At 39.9% G+C, this 15334-nt stretch overlaps 1 protein-coding gene across 3 annotated transcripts in view; it reads left to right on the top strand.

Moving 5' to 3' along the window:
• The first annotated feature begins 283 nt into the window (after positions 1 to 283).
• st6gal2a (ST6 beta-galactosamide alpha-2,6-sialyltranferase 2a) overlaps positions 284 to 15334 on the top strand; it is a 45964-nt gene continuing 30913 nt past the window's right edge. For all 3 annotated transcript variants that reach the window (XM_031734530.2, XM_039599887.1, XM_039599886.1), the window contains exon 1: positions 284 to 487. The gene's annotated coding sequence lies outside the window, so the exon portion shown is untranslated. The remainder of the gene's footprint in view (positions 488 to 15334) is intronic.

Raw genomic sequence — 15334 nt, 5'->3', positions numbered from 1 at the left:
GTTGTTGAAATTTTGAATTTCCAAGCCTCAGTATGAAGGGTTAACCTGACTGCATAGGTTTGGAATCACTGTATCAATATTATCCTAATTGCCTTATTGACATTTTGCACACCATAACCCTTCTTCCAACTCACAGTCAAAATCAAACTTAATTTTAATATCCGTTTCCTTCCTTTATCCCTTCTTTCCTTCCTTCGGGCCAGCAAGTCTTGACCGTGGCGCACTAACAAAGGGAAAAAAAACCCCAACTCCATGGCCCCGCCCCCTTTAAAGACGCAAAAAAAAAAAAAAAAAGGCCAGCAACAATGTGATAGACAACACAGCCGCTCTGCTCTCTCAGCGTAGTAGTGGATATCTTCACAGTGACCAGAGAGCAGAGGCGAGCCAAAGCGAGCCGCATGCTCGCTGTGCAACAAGGGGGACGGGAGCAAAATGAACCACCGGATAGCAGCAGCAGCATCCACTGAGGACCCGTAACAGTATTTAGGTAAGGCTTTGTTCGCTCTCCCTAGGATTTCGATACAGTTCTGCATTTTCTGATTTAGAGCGCTAGATTTTGTGCACGAACGCGGAGCGGAACAAGGGGAGGATGTGTTCGCACGATGTTTGCTTAAAGCGCTGCAATACCGAGAATTTGAAATGGGAAAAAACCCGTAAAAATAAAATAGAAAAAACACGCGGATGAGAATGTAGCCGACAGCGCTTTGTCTTCGCTACTTCTCCGGAGCAGCATAACCATCACAGGAAGCTCATTTTAACAGCGGCTCATTTTTATTAGTGTCTGCGCTTCTGTGTGTGGTTAGATTGTTCAGTAAAAACAGAGGCATTGTTGACACAGGCAGCAGAGTTCACGGTTTCTGACGCGCTCCTGTTACCCAGCGCTGTTTAGTGTTTTTCGTTTTTTTTTTTTTTGCTTCGCCCCACAATGGATTGATTTCATTCACAGCTCACTGTGAAGCCAGGCCCCCACTCCGCTCTACAACTTGGGAAGAACATGCAGAGGTTTCTCGGTGTCTTAGCGCTCCGTTATTGATGCACACATAGCACTTATTTGACGCAAACAGAAATTAGTGCCTCTTTAGTTAAGGTGGAAATAACCTGATTTGTTACATTTAGCAGTTATGATTTAGTGCTCACATGCTCCTTATTGAAATGTCTTTTTCCTTCATAGACACTGCTGCTGCCCTTCACGACTCAACTCAGTTCACTTCAGTTCAATTCAGTTTTATTTATGTAGCGCCAAATCACAACAGTTGCCTCAAGGCTCTTTATTGTAAGGTAAAGAGCTTACAATAAAACAGAGAATTCCCATTAATCAGACCACCACCTATGAGGAAGCGCTTGGGGAAAGTGGGGAGGAAGAACTCCCTTGTAACAGGAAGAAACCGCAGAACAACCAGGCTCAGGGAGGGGGAGACATCTGCCACGACGACTGGGGGTGATGGGAGGAAAAGAGGACAGAACACACTGAGAGCCAGAGATTAATAATAACTAATGATTAAATGCAAGTGGTGTTTAAACACATTGTGACACAGTTGTAGGTTTGTTTTTTGTTTTGTTTTTTTTTAAATTAGAAGCTAACCTATTCTACTTTACATAGCCATTCACTCACAGACTAACACCAGGTGACTGAAAGCAGTGAAAAACAACAACAACAGGACCAACAACACACAGACACACACACTGGTGTCAAGAGCAATTAGGCCTTTACTTTTTTGTGCGGTCGGGGGTTTTTTAGAATGCGACGCCTTTTGAAGTACTGCGAGTTGTCTTGATGTCAGCAACAGGAAGTTTTATCACTGAGCTGTTGCCACTTTTAGCTGAATGTCACCGTAACACATTAAACCTGCCAAAGAAACGCACACAGCCTTCAAGAACCGCGGCGGAGTTTGGGAGTCGACTGAAACTCATTACAGTGAGAACACACGCACAACCTCGCTCTTCCCCGTAGTCCGCCGGAATCAAAGGCACCGGTCTGTTCTTTTGTATTTTCCTTCTCTGTGCAGCATAAACAGCTCAGGGAAGGAAATTCAAAGCTCCTCTCCAGGTTATAGTGACATTGCATCAGAAAAGTGTTATTATGTGTGCGCGTGTGTAGAGCTGCTGAATAATTATGTGCGCTATGGTTTTCAAAGCTTCACGGAGTTTACAAGGACAAGGACAAAAGTTGAATGTAATGGTCACTGTCTTAATTGCAAAGGTAGAGTTATTTTTGTTAAATTATTCATTTATACGTGATAAAATAAACCAGAGCGAAAACGCAGGATCGTTTTCTGTTCTACTTCTCAAACCATAGATGTTCTTACCCCCTCTCACAGTGCATTATAAATGTGCAAATGAATGCCTGATACACACAGATTTACACCCGCGCTGTGTGAAAGCGTTGTGACTGTCACACAACTTCTGCATTACTGCTATTACACACAACCAGCTAATCGCATCCACGCGTTGGCTGGCACCTCTTTGTGTCTGCAGCTGGATGTTTATTGTCTCAAATGGGGCTCCCTCCCTCTGCGTGTGCAGAAAAGGCAAAGGTGTTAAGGAGAGCTCCTTTCTTTGCACACACTTTAACACTAATGCACCACATTTACTCCACCACAGCAAATACGTCAAGCCGTTTTTACACACGGACTCTTTATTTCTTTACCGAACTGATAGATCTTGACCAGCATGTAGTTCTTTGACAAGCTGAGTGCAGTTTTTCTTCAGTCGTCATCGGAAAAATGTGTGTAAATATAAATCAGCAAGTCGCTGAAACTGCAGCATAGTAAGCATGTGGGTCAGTATCGTGTGTTCACTATTCTCGGTTCATCTCTTTCCATTTCAACTTTTCTGGTCATGTGACCCAAAGCTGCATTCTGCCATGAAAGTGGTAAACATGTTAAATGATAAGGGTGTAGCAGTTCTGTAAAACTAGTGAGAATTTACATTCATACTGCAAACAAACACGTTAGGTTGAAAGGAACACACACACACACACGTATATATATTTATATATTAATTCGCAAAAGGGAGTGACTGGTGTGTGTGTGTGTGTGTGTGTGTGTGCGCGCGCGCGCATATTCATGAATATGACTCTAAAAATACTAGCAGGTGAAAAAAATACTAACAGATGAAATGCATAATTGAAGTCGGCTATGACCCAGTAACAGTGTTGGAGTCAAAGACTGACTGTTCTTATTAGCATCAGATGAGAGGATGTCTGAGAGGGGAAGTGATTCATACTGGAGAGAGAAGTTTTCATTCAAATGCTGACAAGTTATTTTAATGGACGTCCTGTGTTCATGTTTATTACTTAAACTGATATTAAACAAAACCACAGGTCATTGCGGTAACGTTCAGGTGGTAAAGTGAAGGCGGAGGTGGATAGATGGCAGAAGGGATTCATCGTCATAGATGCCCTCCTTTAGTCTGGATTAGGCTGTAAAGAGAGCACCAGATAGATGTGCAGCAGTCGATCTGCTCACAAGCAGCGCTGTGAAGTGGATATTGCTCCGCTGCAGCCTCGAAGGTGCTCGGAACAGTTGCATTGATTAAAGTATAAGATGGTACTGCTGATATTATGAGTGAGGACAGGTTTTCAGATTTTTTTTTTTTTCAAAACTAGTTTATATTGATTTAATTTTTTAATTGCATTAAACCTGCAGTAGCATGTTTTTCATCACCTGAGGGCTATACTATGAACAAAGTTCAACAGAGCTTTCTTTGCGTTAGCTGGCTCGACAAAACCCAAAGCCCCAGTTGGAGGTAATGGGCAATCATGACAGTGTTCATCAGCTTTTTCTGTCAAGATGGACTTTCTGCTTCAAGCTCTCCAAACTCACATAAAAATGGGCATTTTTGTAGGTAATGTGACTCTTCTTTCGCCAAAAAATGATCCCTGTGAGTGCCACCTAGTCTAGCCAGAGACGTTATCAGATGGTGATAATAAATAGTGACTAAAAATCTCCAAAGAACAGAAAAAGTATCAGAGTAAAATGCAACACAGTTGCAAATAAGATAAAATTAATGCGGCAGAAAATTAATAATCTGGTGATTTAACACGCAGAGCGGTAAAATAAATATTTTAATTCAAGTTAATTATTTTATGCTGAGTGCACTTTCTGCGCTCTGGTTTTTTTCTAAGGTAACGGCTGCAGATTAGAAGCCCTGAAACTTTAAACTGGGTTCATTGAACACTAAAGGTTTATTGTCCCAATAAATGAGATCGCTGAAAGTGTTTTAGTTTGTTGGCAGATCAACTCAAATTAATGTTACTGAGTAAACAGGTGTTTTCTGTGTTCTAGTAGCTGCCAGCATCAAAGACATTTCTTCGGTTTAGTACAAATTAATTCCAGTGAAGCACGGCCTCTGATTTTTGCTGTGGCTTTGGTAAGGTCTGGTCTGACCTGCTTCACATATAAAACATTTTCCCAGCAGAGATTTTAAAAGATTAGCACTTTAAACTTGCTGTAAATGATAGATTTAAATCAGATTTTAGATTTTAAACCAAAACTCTCAAACTGTCCTCAGGTTATATGCTCAACATATAACCCGTTACCATGGGGATTTAGGGAACTTGAAGCTCAAAGCTCACTAAACCATTAATCTCGCTGAGCAGCACACACCCCAAGTGAAAACAAGTAACCCAAACTTTTTAACTTAACATGCCAACCTTTGTATGTATCCTTAATTTGCACTCGCGCTTCTATCTAGCAGATAGATTTATCACAGTTTTTCAACAATAAAAGGAAGAAGACTGTGCAACTAGTTGCACAACTTGTAACTGTCAGAAAAGTTTATTTCAAAACGTGTTTGCTTTCACAGAATCTTTTAATGTAGACTCAAAAATTGCAGCACGTAAGAAATGTTAGGCTAATTTGTTTGTTTCATGTGTATGATAGAAAAAATATATATGTCAGTGGAGTTTTAAAAAACCAAATATCAGTACCCGCCCTAAAAACAAAATCCGGCATTGTTCGAGCTCTACTAGTGAATGTCTTGATGCATGCTTAATCATCCAGGTAAGTAAATGCTGAAAATTCTACATCCAGATGAACAGAATCAACCTGGTGAATTTTTCAATGCTTTCATCTGTATGTGTACTAGACTGTAAAAACAACCTTTGTAAGTCTCATGTCACACAACGTGAGACAGGTCTTGGCATCAGTCTGTGGCATTTTGTACTATCAGATTGTGTGATTAAAGCTCAGCATAAAGCTGCTGAATATGAGGGCAGAGACAAATCATCTGCTTGCGTCATCTGGTTTGTGCTGCTCTTATCTGTGGAAATTACAGTATCACAAAAAAGTACGCAAAACGTTTTGAAATATATGTTTTTTCTTTTCTGTTGCTTGTGCATGTGTTGGTCCACATATGGAGTCACCTCGAAGGGGAATCTGCATCATTTTATTTTATTTTTTTGGATGTTGGTGGGAGCGTGAGTCACACAGTCAGAACCTGGTTATAAATTAGTGATGGTGTGAATTTTGCCACAGGGCAGCTGTCTTTGATTGGTGCATATGAGCGACGGCCACAGATTTTTGCCATCTTTTCTAAAGGTGTCCAAATCAAACAGTGTAAAGAGACCTTTAGTCTCTGATTGTGTCCGTCTGCTGTGTGGTGTTCAATAGGTTTTCGAAGGTGACTTTTGAAAGCTTTTTTTTTTTCTTTTTTTTGTGAGTAAAAGCAACCACAACAGTAACGTCACAGGCTGAAAAGCCCTGCAAAGCTGAGGGGAGCTGCAGAGTCAGGTAATAATTCTCCAGGTTTTGCTTTGAGTCGATACCCGAGCTCCTTTGTAATTGTTCCTAACATGCTTGCAATTTTACTGTTGACCATGGCTAGAGGTAGGGTTTCAATTTTATCCACACCAGACTGTAAATGTTGAGATACAGTGCAAAGGAGTGGAGGGAGGCCACTCTGGGAAGGTGGAGGTGTAATTTCAGATGCCCACTAACTGACCAGACCAGCAGTTATCTGAGCTCAGGCTTCAAAAGCAGGAGCGCTGGAGTGCGCAAGGATTCGGAGGATGACCGCTCTGAACACAGCGGCATCTTTGGTAATTAGCTGTCTTCACAGGATTGTAAAATTCCAGAGGAGGCGTTATTCAAACCTAGCTCGTGTGCATCTCGATGTGCTTATGGTGTGTCTTCTTAAAAAGGGACACGGGATATTCAAGCAGCTTATTATGGCGTCCCAGTCTTAGTTTTACTCTTAAGTCTCTAATCTCAGTTCGTGAGGGAAGGCAAGTGTCCGGAGTTCAGACAGATTATAAAAAGGTTAAGCTCTCTGAAAATGGTTCTTGAGCTGTAGATTAGTGGGTTTGGTGTCTGCACAGTTAAGTAAATAATATATATTTATATAGAACACTTTAAGAAAAGAATCTATTACAAAGTGCTTTACAGGGAATTTAAAAATATATCACACAAAAACAACATAATACACAAGAACATCATTCAAATGCCTGTCTAAATAGGTTAGTTTTCAACTGTTTTTTAAAAGAAGCCAAAGAGTCAATGGTGGGTAGAGGGGGAGGTAAACTGTTCCAGTTTTGGCGCCAAGTTTGGCCCCTTTGTTTTCAAAAGGGCCCATCGAATATCCAGAAGACCACTATCGGTGGATCTAAGGATCCGATTTGGAGAGGAAGGGTGAAGAAGCTTGATGATATAAGTTGGGGCCTCTTCTCGTAAGGTTGTAAAAGTAAGAGTGAGGATTTTAAGCTGATATCTGTACCTAGTGCAAAGACTTTAACAATGGGGTGATATGTGAGAATTTAGGAGTGTGAGTTAAAAGCCTTGCTGCGGCATTTTGGACAACTTGAAGGTGATTTAAAGAAGCCTTTGACAGACATTACAGAGCATTACAATAATCTAGTTAGGAGGATGTGAAGGCGTGAACAAGCATCTCCAATTCACAAAAGCAAGACCGAGTCACAGACTTAATATGAGCATCAAAAGACAAAGATTGTTAAAAAATGAACCCAAGATTCTGAGCAGTAGCTTTTACCGTGGATGAGAAAGAACCCAGATGTTGTCTAATTTGGGGCTTAATGCTCTCTGGACCAACATTTAAACACTTACGACAGTGCATTAGAACAAATAGTTTACCCAATTCACAAGGTTTAAAAGAGAGATACAATTGGATATTGTCTGCATACAGATGATATGACATGATTTTAAAACTACTAATAATAAGGCCTAATGGCAGGATATATAATAAGAATAACAAGGGGCTTAAAACTGATCCTTGCGGGACACCGCGTGAAAATTCAGCTACTTCTGACCGAAGGTTTCCCACTGAGACCAAAAGTTTTCTATTTTCCATAAATGAAGTGAACCATTCCAAGACAGATCCGTCCCTTTTTTGTTTGTCGAACAGAAATGTCGATACTGGCAGCCGTTTTCTGAGCCTGTTTGTCTCGTTTCCTAATCACTGTCATTAGTAAGTGCGCAAGGTGATACGGTCTGGTACTACAAACATCGCCATGTACTTTCAGCCTCCACAAGAAGGGCAACAGACAGTGAAAGAGGCTTTAAGTGGACTATCTCTACTTTTTTTTTTCTCTCCATGTCAAACGCCTGCCCGCTGTGGGCGTCAGCACTCCCAGCTGTATTTATGGGCCATAATGTGAGGTGTGGAACTGCATTTCCTTCATAGGACCTTGCCACTGGCAGACTGTATTCAAGCGAGCGCTATGCACCGTGAAAGCCTGTCATCCAGAAGCACTGCTCTGTGTGATTTATCAGAAGAGGATGTGGTTGGAAGGTCACAATGAGTCAACCCTTTCCAGCCATATAATTTCATCAGATTTGCCATTTTCTTGCAGTGAAGAGAACTTTGTAAACTAAGCACTAGTTTCATTTCTCTTCCCCCCCCACTTTTTTGGAACCATGAATTGCCAAGTCCTCTAAGTATAGTGTAATTTTTAAACTTTTTAAGTCTTCCACCTATTTAGACTCTAAACAGCCAGTGGGTGGCTGATGAATGATGATTTTTCTCTTGTCCGATGTCTGCTTTGAATAAGTCACAGGCTTGTTTTTTCTCATTGGCTGTGTCAGTAGCGCTAGTCTCAAATAAAACACGTCCTCTTCTCTGGTAATTACAAGGTGCACAAACAGCTCTCCCAGAGTTCTGATAGAAAGGGGCTAATTGCTAGTGCAGTGACCTTGTCCACATACGTGTGTGTCCAGGTGTTGTCTCAGTATTATGGTTTCTTCTCTCCTTTCTGCAGAGTGCGGACTCTGTTGTTTCCTCTGTGCTAAAAATCAGGTGTGGGTTTTCTGTAACAGATGGACTGTGACAGGTGTGCTTGTGTCTGTGTGTGTGTTTTGTGTGTGAGAGACTTCCGCTTCCCTGCACCTCTTAGCCATTATTAGGTGTAGCTGCTTCTTCGAAGCAAGATTAATGAGTTTCTGAGCATGCCTTTGCAAAAATAGACATTTTTGCTCAAGTGATGTAATCAGCGCTGTAGTTGAAGGAGGATAGAAGGGGACAGGACAGACCTAATCTCCCTCAGTGGGATCGGTCTTTAATGGAGTTGGTACTTTCTGCTCTGACCTTGCTGGACCTGATATTACAGCAGCATGAAGCCATCTCTCATGAGTCTGATCCTGTTACCACCAAATGGGAATCTGGATGAAAGACGTCTCTTTCTCAGTTTTTGCTATAATTGATGAGCCTGTCAGTAACTTATTTGTTTTGTGGGCTGTGTCGTTGTATCAACACAAAAAACCGGACGTGTTTTTACATGTAACTCATGATTACATTTTCTTTTCACGGGAAAGTGGTGGTGCCAGGCAACATAAGAAAACAAAGCAAACCACACTCTTGTTCTGGTTAAACCTGTCAGCATTCTTTTGAGACTGGCATGACACTTCAGATTATTAGAAATTTACAATAGTTCTGTTAACCAGTCACATGTTACTGACAGTGGTCAAAACAGTTGCCCATAATCTAGAGTTTGTCAGTGCTGACGGATATTTGTTTGCGCTGAGACAGATATTTACTTCAGGAAGTGAATGAAAATGTTGAATATTGTGTGAACTAATAATGTGAAAGTCTGGTGGGACATTATCGTGAGAGGCCCTTTTATGATCCAATAGTTTTTGGAACTTGCCTCAACTGACCAATTATTTGAAGATATGTATGTTTCTAGCAAATTATGTCTGAAATATTTAGAAACTGCTTTTTTGGGGTTTTTTTAAAATGTGTTGTGCACCACAAAGCCCTGCTAAGTACTCATTGCAGTTTTGGATCATGGTTTTTGAAAAGTTATGAGTTTTTTTAATTGTTTTTAATTGTGTGCATTTAAAAGATAAAGACTACTAGGCAACATTCGGGGCTGTCTGGATTGTTTCACTTGTTCTTGCATAAACTAGCCCTCTATATACATAAAGGCCTGAGCAATGCAAGTCAAGTAGTGCACCATAACTAGTAAGTGTTAATGAATCTGGTGTTTACTTTCTTAATGAATGGCTGCCAGCAAACTGACATTAAAGCAGTGACTCGCAATTGGTGTCTTTTTTAATTTTTGTCAGTTCAAAACCCAAAGCTGTTCACTTTTTAATTACTAGGAAGAAAAAGAAGACCAAAAACAAATCAAGATTTGAGAATCTGAATTTCATTTGCCGTTTTATTATCGGTTAATGTGCTGACTAAAAAATACCAGGAAGAAATGGATACTCGAGGTGAAAATAAAGTGAAACAAAGAGGACTTAGACTCTAGTGTCCAAACAATACTCGTGCTGATTACAGCCGAGTACCTGCATGTTGTAGTTAGCCTTTTGTGTATCTGATTCCTTATTTAGCTTCTGAGATTTAAATCATTTCATTGTTTGGTTAGCTGCTTGAAATGTGTTTTTAACAGTACTTAGCTGTACAACTGTATGTGAGCAGTCATGTGATTACACGGGGTATGTGACTGGCAGGCAGTTGATTGGCTGGTACTAGCTGTATTGTCCATGCGATAGGTGTCATTTGTGCGGAGCCGGTTTCTCTAATGCCAGTACAAATTCACATTTGCACAAAAAGACTGGCAGTCAAAACAAGATTACAATAACTACATGCAAGCAACTAGGAATATTTCGTCATTTCTCTGTATGTGTACAGTGCAATATTAAAATGACCGACTTCAGAGCAAAGCCACGCAGATGTGATCACAGCCAGCGAAGCGGTGTCTCCGCTTACATCTGCATGCACAGCACCACAACTGAATGTAGGTCACAGATGAAGGCATTGGTAGTGGTGGTGGGGGTGGGCATTGGAAGTGGAAATGAAGGGAAGAGGAAGCCCTTCATTATGTCATTGTGTTGGAGTTTCAGTGACAGGACTAGAGTAGGATGTACGGGGAGGTTTTAAGAATTAAAGTAATAATTCTTCCACCTGTCCCCCAAAACAAAGATGCAATATGTCAACAGGCCCGTCTTGTTCCTCTCTGACAGGGTCAGAAAACAACTACCTGCATTGGATAAATGACTTCTGCTCACTTCTTTTGCTGTTTCTTTGGAGGTTTTTTCCCAGCACAAGAAAACGTTTCAGCTTTGACATTATCCTGTCTACACGTTCTCATTTATGCAGGCTTCAGTCTGTTTGCTATTCTTATCAGCTGCTCTTTGGAGTTTCAAGATGTGATGAAGTGTAGCAGGCCCTTTGGAGAGCTCAGATACTGCCAGTGTAATTACATAGGATGAAGTGTGCTGTACCACGTGGTAATAACTCCATCGCCTCCTGAGGCTAAAAGTACGGTGGACTTTGTAGCAGGGCATTTATGGAGCGAGGAAGGAGAGACACTCTTCATTTAATCTTTGCATGCGCTTCATCTTTATGTTCAATTTCTCACTTCAGCTCACATATTCAAGTGACCTCTGACGTCTTGCTTCTCATTTTCGGTGCCTCATTTGTTCCTTGTCAGATCCAGAGCCACCAAAGTTTCCCCAGATTAAATGAGGAAGTGCAGCATGTACAGTACGGTGAAATGTTATACACTGGATGGGCTAAGTTTGAACAATATCCATTAACTTGTCTGTCTTAATGACACTTACAGCTTGAATCGTGTCTGCAGACAAATGTTGGATGCATTGGTTTTGATTTCCAGAGTCTGTATTTGGTATGTTGCTAACATGGCTAATTTCCATCTCTGTCTCATATAGAGCAGTTTAATTGGTGAGATCAAACGCTGTGTAGCTGTTTCATCACTTTTACACTTTATTCTTTTGCCTCTTGGAGTAATTTATTCAATCCCGTCTTTTGGAAAAGTTCTGCTCATGTGAAGGGGAGTGAAGCGTGAAATCTGAAATGCAGATTAGTTTGTGGAATTGCACCAAAACAACATTCTCCTTGACTTTGAACTAGGTGATGTGAATAAGCAATGAATAGGAAAGGGCTCCGTTCCAACAAGCTCTGACTTTAGCCATAAACATCTCAGAGTTGATTAACTTAGAGATGTTCAACTCTGAGCTTTTAGTTCCATGAAGGCTGGTCAGAAAAAGTTCAGTCTGCTCTGAGTGCATTCACCCCGAGTTAACTGTGTGCATGAGTAAAGGGAAAAAAAGCGATCATCAGCAGAGCTGCGGGATGCACCATGGCAACGGGTAAATAAAGAGCAAAGCTTCCATTTGAATCCAGTCGGCCGAGGAATATGAATGTGTGTCACTGGACCGTGAGGTTGATCTCAAAGAACAGAACAGAGTCAGTTTAGTTAGCTTGAACCACGCTACCGGTATAATAAACAGCGTTACATTTTTAAATAAAGGATTTTTTTTGTAGTGTCTTTTTTCGCGTTTTCCCAGTTTGAATTTTCAACATCACAGGTAGAATCCACATCCTTTGTCATGTGACTGATTCAGGCGGTTAAGGCTCAAAACATGAATTTTCAGACATTTTACCTACAGCTGAGCAATATGGGGGGAGAAAAGTCAATCGATATAGATGTATATTGCTGTCAAGCTTAAAGGTTCATCTTTATTCCAAAGTGAAGAGATAAGGCTAACTTCGGTTGAAATATTTCTTTTCTGTCAGAAGCTTATAAAAATGTATTTTAAATAAATAACAAAGGTGTAGAAAATCCTAGTTCTAATCAGTCAAAAGCTACTAGTCTTAGAGAATAACACCATCAAAATGAAAAAGTTAATTCATTAGTCAGTTCCAAATAAGTAATGTACACAATAATACAAAACACAGTCTCAGATTATATTATATCACTTCTTCTGTATAGACCTAGTGTTAAAAAAACAAAACAAAAAAACCTGTATATGAAATTCAAGAAAAGAGGAACAAGCAAAAAACAAAAACAAAACCAAAACCACTCACTTCTTCTTGTCTGCAAAAAAAAAAAAAAAAATATCAAAAATTCATCTGACATTTTCACCTGTGCCCATTAATGTTGTGCTGCTTGTTTGTTGGACTTAACCAAAATAACTTCACACTATCCACACAATCCTTCATATATTACATCTATTTAATTTGTCTTTAAATAACAAAGGAACATGGGCATAAAACTGCTTTTCAGTCAACTGGCAAAGTTAATTTTAAATTTTTAAAAAATGCGAGACTGTGTATAAAAATGGCAGTAATTTTTCATGCAAAGTTCATGCACAGCTTTTGTAAAATCTCTTGAATAAAAGCAGAAAGTCTGCACTTCAATCAAACGTAGCTTGTTTGATTTGCGATCCACTATGGTGGTGTGCAAAGCAAAACTACAAGAATTGTGTCTTCACCCCAAACATTGCAGCACAATCTGCATCTTCTTTTCATCAGAAGGCTTGTTAACATTTTCCATTGTCATTTTGTCTTTTTGTCTCACTCACACTCCTAAAACTTCTATGTACACCTGCAGTAGCCCAAACATTAGCACTAGAGGTGGGCAGGTATAGGCAAATATTGAGAGTATCATTACCAACGCTGGTATTTGTATTGGATTGATACTAGCACAGTAGCAGTACTGTTTCTATCTGTCACAGCTGTGTTCAGGCTGGCAGGAAAAGGACCTAATATGCTGACTCACATAGGCGGAACTTAAATTTAAAAAAACCACAGCTTCTTTGCTGGCAAAAGAGGAAACAAAACCCAAACTGGGACTAGGGCTGCCACAAACGATTATTTTGATAGTCGACTAGTCACCGATTATTTTTGCGATCAGTCGACTAATCAGATCAAGCATCCATTGGACGTAAAACGTACAGCTTATTGCACCAGCATGCATCTGCTCTTATATAACTATCATTAGCTTACAGCTTGAAGTGTTTAAGGTATGTGCTAACTAAAAATAAAGACAAAATGATAGTTTATTAAACTTTTAATGAAATTTGCAGATTGTCTCGGTGGGGTTTAATCACTTCAGCCATCTGCTCTTTGCTCCCTCAAATATAACAGGACACTGGAGTAAATTCGTGACCATCTCACACTTCTGTTTAATCAGTTTTCTGTTTGACTTTTATTCAGCTGTGTAAAAACTATAACTTTAATCTCAGCCAAACCGATTTACTCAGAAACAAATAAAATGCTGACAAAAAAGCCAAACAATAACATTTTTAAGTTGTCCAAGTGACTTATATATCATGTTTAACCTGAGTAGCGAAAGACCGCGCAGGGGTTTGAAAACGATGTGCCGGGAGTTCGCCGTTCTTGCCGGTTCTGGTGAGCCTTGACCACCCGGTCACCTATCGTGCTCTGTCGTCTCCGAAAACGTTGGAGCACTTTTGCAAATATGTGAAGTCTTGATAAACCTAGCAGATATTTGAAGTTTACACAGCTACATTCTCGCCTGAAAATATTTTAAAAGTTTATTATGTGACCCAGAAAGAGTAATATTAAAACTAAGTAGCTGCCGCTATTGTTGGAAACTGGAATTGGCTGAGCCACGCTGTAATTTCTGGGATAGGTTGGGAAATCTATGATACCGGGGACTAATTCTTCTTCTTCGGCGTTTAACGATAGCTGGCATCCTTGTGGATGAAATGCTGCCATCTTCTGTTTCAGTCTGTTATTACACTCTTAAATCCTACTTATTACTGCGTCTTTCAGGATCCTCAAGCGACGCATCGACTATTAAATTAGTTGTTGACGATTTTGATAGTCAACGTAATCGTGACTAGTTGACTAATCATGGCAGCCCCAACTGGGACAGCTAGAAACAGTGCATGAAAACAGAACACAGGTCAGAATGAGGGACGACGCGACAACGAACTGGAACACACACAGACACTAAATACAGGTGGGGAACAGGGCAGAGAGCAAACACATGGGAAACACGGCTGACACTAATGACAAAGACGAGATTAGGAGGAAGCAAAACAGAATACGTTGACCTTCAAAGTAAAACAGGAAGCAGACTGGGCACACAACAAAACCTCAAAACTAGAATACAAAAACAGGACTCATAGAATAACAACAATAATAATAATAATGATAATAATAATAATAATAATAATAATAATAATACACAAAACACTGGGTTACCTACTCTATCGACACTGCTTCTGTGTGTAACCCACTGAATTGTGTTAAATAAATTTTATTTTAAAATTTTATTAATTTTTTTTCCTGTAACATGCACTGTGACAAATGTCTGAATGTTTTTGTGTTTGACTGTCATGTTTTATTTATAGGCTATAGCACATTTAAACAACAGAAGTTGACCCAAAGAGCTTTAGAGACGGGCAATTTACACTCCAGGTCTCCAAAAAACCCAGTTTCAAAATGGAAAAGCTGAAATGTGTGTTTGATGGTGTTTATTGGTCATTAAAATGTTTTCAAAATTTGCATATTGATGATGATTTATCTCATAAATCATGATGCTCTCCTGTATATAAGCTTTATATGGTAAAAGTATCGGTATATTGTATCGGCAGTACAGGCCCTGTATTTATTTTGTATCCGTTCTATACCGAAATCTATGAGCTGCTGCTCCTATGCTGTGTGCGTTTACCTAATCTGACGTGACTGTAACTCACCATGATACTGGTTCGACGCTGTGCTTTCTTGTCGTCTGCCTGTTAATTTTATTGACTTTACGTGACCATGTCTCATATATCTGCCTTTGTATTTTTATTGCCAAACCCCAACTGTAAATATAGTTAGGCGTCATTTAATTGTATATGTGTCAACATATTTGAAAAGGTCATACTGTCTCCAGCCAGCTTTTAAAAACGTAGTTTAAACATTAAGTCATCTCAGGCTAATCATCATTGGTATTACTTGCTTCATCTTCAGCCTCTCAACTGTCACAGCCATTTTTCCCTCAGTGTGACTGACTGCAACGTGACAAATGATTGATCGTTGATGTGCTGTGTGTCTAAAGCTTTATGCAGATCAATTATATGTAAACAGCGATTGCAGTCATGTTACCAAAAAAAAA

Source organism: Oreochromis aureus, linkage group 16, assembly GCF_013358895.1.
Source record: "Oreochromis aureus strain Israel breed Guangdong linkage group 16, ZZ_aureus, whole genome shotgun sequence".
Taxonomy (NCBI): Eukaryota; Metazoa; Chordata; class Actinopteri; order Cichliformes; family Cichlidae; genus Oreochromis; species Oreochromis aureus.
This window is presented reverse-complemented; position numbering and strand designations above follow the sequence as displayed.